The sequence below is a fragment of the Lycium ferocissimum genome, chromosome 6, assembly GCF_029784015.1.
Source record: "Lycium ferocissimum isolate CSIRO_LF1 chromosome 6, AGI_CSIRO_Lferr_CH_V1, whole genome shotgun sequence".
NCBI lineage: Eukaryota > Viridiplantae > Streptophyta > Magnoliopsida > Solanales > Solanaceae > Lycium > Lycium ferocissimum.
This window is the reverse complement of record NC_081347.1, coordinates 29,705,890-29,711,934: the sequence shown is the minus strand read 5'-3', so window position 1 is coordinate 29,711,934 and position 6,045 is coordinate 29,705,890. Positions and strand designations below refer to the sequence as shown.

The 6,045-nt window shown below is 34.7% G+C and overlaps 1 long non-coding RNA gene across 1 annotated transcript; it reads right to left on the bottom strand.

The window, feature by feature from the left end:
• Nucleotides 1-2,049: 2,049 nt before the first annotated feature.
• LOC132060753 (uncharacterized) lies at nucleotides 2,050-5,838 on the bottom strand. The gene is made up of 3 exons (XR_009416007.1): nucleotides 5,701-5,838; nucleotides 2,698-2,769; nucleotides 2,050-2,293 (listed from the first exon to the last, which is right to left on the bottom strand). It is a non-coding gene; the product is annotated as an uncharacterized LOC132060753 (long non-coding RNA).
• Nucleotides 5,839-6,045: the final 207 nt, after the last annotated feature.

Here is a 6,045-nt window from a genome sequence, read left to right as displayed (position 1 = left end):
TGCTTATAAGTATTTGCAAAGTAGAGAAAAAGAGATTCAAGTGGATAATTTAGTAAATGATGAAGGGGTCAAGACGACATAGGTTCAATGGAAGAACACAGAAGGATAGGCAAGCCAATAAAAGCAAGAAGTAAGAATCAGAATATAAGGATAACCGACATGTTATGATATCGAGAAGAGTTAGAATAAGCCAAAAAATAGAAATTCATCTTTCATGCTATCACGAGGATGCTTGGAGAACATCAAGAAGTGGTAAATGAAGGGTAGCTAATATATTAAGTGTTACGCCTCTCGTTTTCGTCGTGGGAGAACCTATGGTTTCCTAGTCGGGTATGCCTTTGGAATAGAGACCCGAGATCGAGTTTTGGAGATAGAAAGTGTATTCCCCCATGTACAAAGGTACCAGTAGGTATTCCTGGCAATTTACAGGATTAGAAGTTGAACGAATCGAATCGACGCAACCTGAACTGATTCAGGAAAATCTGCAGACACCAGTCATCGTCGATGGGCCGTCGACACGTCAACGGACCGTTGTTGTGCGGCGTCGTTGTGTTTCTACAGCCTTGAATCTGCAGGCGTAGGACGACAGGGCAAGTCGACGGACCATCGACACGTCGTCAGGTCATCGACCTGCTTATCGAACCGCACCACTGGAACTTTTTAGTTCCAAGTATAAATATATGACCGCACGACTTTATTTCTCATTTTCTCTCTTCCAATTAGAGAAAAACCTAGTATATTTACTCCCAATATTTTCTATCATAATAGTGGAGATCTGGTAAGATCTGAGCCCCGTAAAACCCGAGTTTGTGAAGAAAAAGGTTGCTCCTAGGGTTTCATAAAAGTTGTGAGGCTTGGGAAGTTGAAGTTGAAGCTAATACTTGGAATCTTAGATCCCTCAAGGTATGTAAATGGTTTCTACCTTTGTACTTAAGTTAATTACTAAGATTTTTAGTGGTTTTAAGTAAAGAGAAGGTAGCTATGAAAGTGGTAAGTTGTTGAAGGGTAAAATAGTGATTATGGGGTTGTTTTAACAAAATGATTGGGAGTGGATTTGAGTATATTTTGAAATGTAAGTGTTGTCATTGTTGTTGTGGATATTGAGGTTGATGTTGGATTGAATGGGAAGTTGAAGGGTTGTTGAGCTTACAAGGGAAATGTTGTCCACAATTTGTTAAGCTCTTTTATATTTAAAAATGGTTAGTAAACAAGGTAAATAGTCTAATTAAGGTCTATGTTATCTTAATTGTAGACCTACGAGTTCGAGAAGTAGAAGTTGGACGATTGGATATACTTCAAGGTATATTAAGGTTATCCTTTCTTTCTTTTGGCATGATCTTATGATATGAACCAACAAGTGAGTAGACGAGCTTCCATATTACTCTACTCTTAGAAGCACTAGGAGTACTTCAGTCTTTGATGTTCCCATACCTCGCATGATTGTTCCTTCTGTTCATGGGTCTTGAGATTTCTTATGTTGACGATGTTAGCTCAAAGGTTGTCCATCGGAGGTAATATGGCCTTACGTCACTCCGAACGTTCTATGTACACATTTCAGTTATGCATTGCATTCATATACATATGCATATTGACCCATGACCAGAAGGCGTTATATACGCATGCATTATATCACTACAAGAAAAAGGGCTTTTAGCGAGGGAAAATTTGGTCGTTAAAAGTCACAATCCGGTCGCTACTAACCAATAGCAACCGGAAAAAGCCCGATCGTCACCGGTCGTTAAAGGCTCCGACGTTAAAAGTTAACGACCGTATTTGAAACCGGTCATTAAAGAACCTCTAGCGACAGCAAAAGATCCGGTCGTTAGTATGCTTTTTAGTGACTGGATTTTCCGCTCGCTAATTGTTCACTCCGGTCGTTGAAAACCTTTAACAAGGGCAATAAATCCAATCGTTAGTACTTTTAACAATAAATATCTGATAGTTGCATATCTTATCCTATGACAGTTACATCGTTATCACTGTAAAGCTACATAAAAATTAAATACTACTTTCATATTAATACACAGATCCAGAACATACAAAAGAATCAATATGAATATAAAATTTTATAGTTACTTACAAATGGGATAAAGCATCACATTATATTTGTCCATTCTAACAAAAAGAAGAAAATAGGAATGTAGAATGTACAAGCAGAACATCTTTAAACAACTCCAAATGAAAGAAAAAATAGGTTCAACTAATCCTTCAAGTTGTTCTTTAACATCTCAGCTGCATCAACTTGTTGTGCACTTTCTCCAAAGATGGGTTCTTGAAACTTCAAATTCTTAATCTGTTAAATTAAAAAGTTCATGTCAGTTGAGTCATAAAACACATAATAGCTAGTACTTTATTCTCTTTTCCTTCCAAAAGATGTGCAAGGCAAGAAACTACAAATTACTACTATGAAAAAAAAATACAATTAGTCCAGTTCACATTCTCTATTGAGCCGCAAGAACACAAAAATAGAGCTACCAAAACCTTCAACGACAATGGTCAAATAATCTGCTTAGAAGTAGGAAAATGCTAATAAAAACCAACAAAATACCAATTTTAGTAATATATAACATGATAGATGATAGCTATAAAGATGAAAAGTTCCTGCAGTAATCATGAGAACCTCTAGTTTTAGAATGAGATATACAGGGTCTCGTATAGAAACTTAGTCATATAAGGAGTTAACTGAAGAAGCCTCACCTCTTTCTTGAAGTTCCAGAATAGGTTATTAAACACTGATTTTGCCCAAATTCTTCAAATGAGAAGTGTTTCCTATAAGGAAATGTAAATGAACAAATGATGTAAAAAATGACGTCTTACAAGCCTGATACCGGACATAGTATTAAGGCAGAAAATAACATGTTACTAATGCATTGCAGGCTGGATAATCTGTTTTCGCATAAAAATAATAGCTTTTAACATATCTAAGTGAGCAGACTTATAAATAAAAATGGCAAATGCCATCTGGAAGAAAATGTAGCACCTGAAATGCAATCAAACTTGTCAACCAATTTACGATCTTAATTAAATATCTTAAGCTAGATGAGTTACTACCTTTTCAGAAGAAAAAGTTGAATCAGACTTTTGTCTTGAAGTAACTGTTCGTGACAAACCTCAAGGAGGAAATATATAAACAGTGTCACACCCTATTTTCTGTGGCAGATTCAATATGTGACAACTCTTTTAATAGGCTCAAAGAGATGAGTCTCACACAATTAGCATATAAATATTTTTATGGAGAGACCAAAATAGAACAAATATGATCAACCAGATACTACAACCTACCCAGATATAGAAGTAATTAATTGAGACATGCTTCTGGTCAAAATCTAGGTAAGAGTAAGTTTATCTAATCATTTTGGTTTTAATAACTGAGATAGAGTAATTATGAATGCAAGCAGAAAAAAATGATATTCAATTGTTCATTGTATCAGAAAATTCACAATCAACATACTTAATTTTCCTTGCAATGAAGAAAAATAAGATTAACTATCAACCTTATTATTATCTATCATGGAAATATTGCACATAATTAACCATAGCCTATTTACTTCTGCTCATTTGGTATTAAAAGATCCTAAACTCCTGTACAACCAAAACCACATCAGCTATTCATTCTTCTAAGCATTTTTAATACTCTAAAGCTTTGTTTGCTAAACCCACAACAACAAAGAACTCAATTGCAACAAATGACTCAAATTCTTTAATCGTGTAATGACAAACTAAGGGCTGCACACCAAGAATGCGACTCCTAAAATAGGATTTCTATCACACAAGAAGATATAGCAAGCAGCACAGTAGATGCAGTAGAGTATTGAACTAAACACGGGCCTAAAACTCAGACTAATAAACATATTCAGAAAATACCATCTATCGATATAAAAGAGAGGTAAGGCATAACCTTGAAAGCATGTAACAAGGGAGGCATACTGACGGAAAATCCATGTTTGACTCAGAGCAGCGATGAAATAAAAATACTAAGATAAAAACTAACATTTTGAGGATCAGATCTGTTGAGATTGAAACTGAGACATAAATGAGAATAACATCGTGGCTGCAAATGCCGATAACATTTAGACGGCCGGTAGAAAACCAGTAATTCAAGAAAGTAGTTAACTAGATCATGAAGATTTCTTAGTACAAGGTTCGTAGATGATAGTTTTCAAACATAACTTCCTTAATATATTCATTTAGATCCCAAGTCACACAAGTTTGATGCCACCACCAGTGTCTGAGTAATTTCTAGGAAGGTAAATATAGATCTTGTTCTCCATCCAAATAATCTTTCTCCATCCAAATAATCTTGAAACAACATTCAATTCAATTATGTAAACAAAGTTTACCAAAATGATACATCTCTAAACCAACACTTCTAGAAAATTAACGTAGAATCACATTTAAAGCAAGGAATAGGTAGTGGTGTGGGATTCAAGCATATTTTTGAATAAAGCTGAACCAATCACACTAATGTCTAGCAGAACAATAAATTATTTTAATCATCTGTTTCCCCAAAGTGAGCATAAACATGAATCATGGACTGAGATTATATCAAATAAAGAAAAATACATCTACTACAACTTCAGCTAAATAGAAACTTCCCTTTTGAAATTAATATTCCTAACTAGTAGGATTTATTTCAAGCTAGACAATAGCCATGAATAATAGATCGAAATGAGCTCCAAATGTTAAGAAAAAGAACTCCTATTTAGGTTTTCAATCAAATCATATGATATACACTTTCAAAGAGGCCATAATCAGTATTCTAGAATGCCAAATAAATACACAAGATCACATACTAGCAGAGAAGAAAGAAATCGATATTCACATAATTGAGAATAAATTCTTAATCAGGATGTCAAATACACATCAGGCTACAATTAGAAAACTAGAAGAATATTAAAAGACAAAAGAAAACCACCTTTCGGACCTTTGGCATTGTAAAAAGTCTACGAACGACTTTTAATCAAATATGCACAAACAGCCGCAAACGATCAAATCACAAAAGAGAGAATATGTTTTGGAAAAGAGCCAATAGAGTCAAAACAAGAAAGAGTGATTTGCAATGCTCAGAAAATTAGAAGGGAGATATCACCTTTTTGTTAGCGGGGTAAGTGTACTAAGTTTGGAGAATGAACCCCTTTCGGAATTCAAAACGTCAATGGCACCTCTGCCTCTACTTACAAAAGAGTATCAATAAAAAGCTCCATGCTGTGGATGCGGCTCAAGGAGTATGTAATGGAACACTGAATAGGCAACAGAAAAAAAAAAAAAAAAAAAAAAAAAGAGTCATGCTTGTTCATACACGACGAGCAATAATACAGAAATTGAAGATCAATAACAAATTAGAAACCTAAATAAGTTAATTGAGACAGAGATAATGCATAATTATAGTGAAATTAAGGTGTAGGAAGCTCGACGGAACTATTTAATACCAAGGTAATTTAAAAAAAGTAAAACAAAAACCCTAGGTAGAGAATTTCACTTCAAGATTGAACTTTTATCACACCCACCAGATCAATGAATAGGGTCCTTAAATTACTGGAAAAGGGAAATAAAAAATTAAACTAATCCCAACCAAAACTCATGCTCCCCATGTAAAGTTTGATTTGAAAATTAAGATGGAAAAGGAAAGACAACATGCACTGGCTAACATTAAGGACTATCAAAATCCACAACTGGAGACTAACAAAGAACTAAATTTACCTTCACATAAAGGAGAACAAACTCTAAGTCGTAGTGCGTCACAATATTTATAATTCGCCGCACTTATCCTCTATATGTAAAAGTGAACGACATTCAGGAAAAGAGTATCGCTTAATAGTTTTTTTATTCTACGTGGGGAGGATTGTTGAGGTGGGGGCTGGGGGGGGGGTGTTTGTATTGGGGAAAAAAAGAGAGGAAAAAATCTAGCGCCACATTTTTAATTAATTATTTAGTTCTAACGACCGGACATAATGTTCTTTAACGAGCGAATACTATCCCTTCGTTAACGTTGAATTAAAAATTAACTTTTAATGACCGTAAAATATTTTGGCCACTATAAGTAAC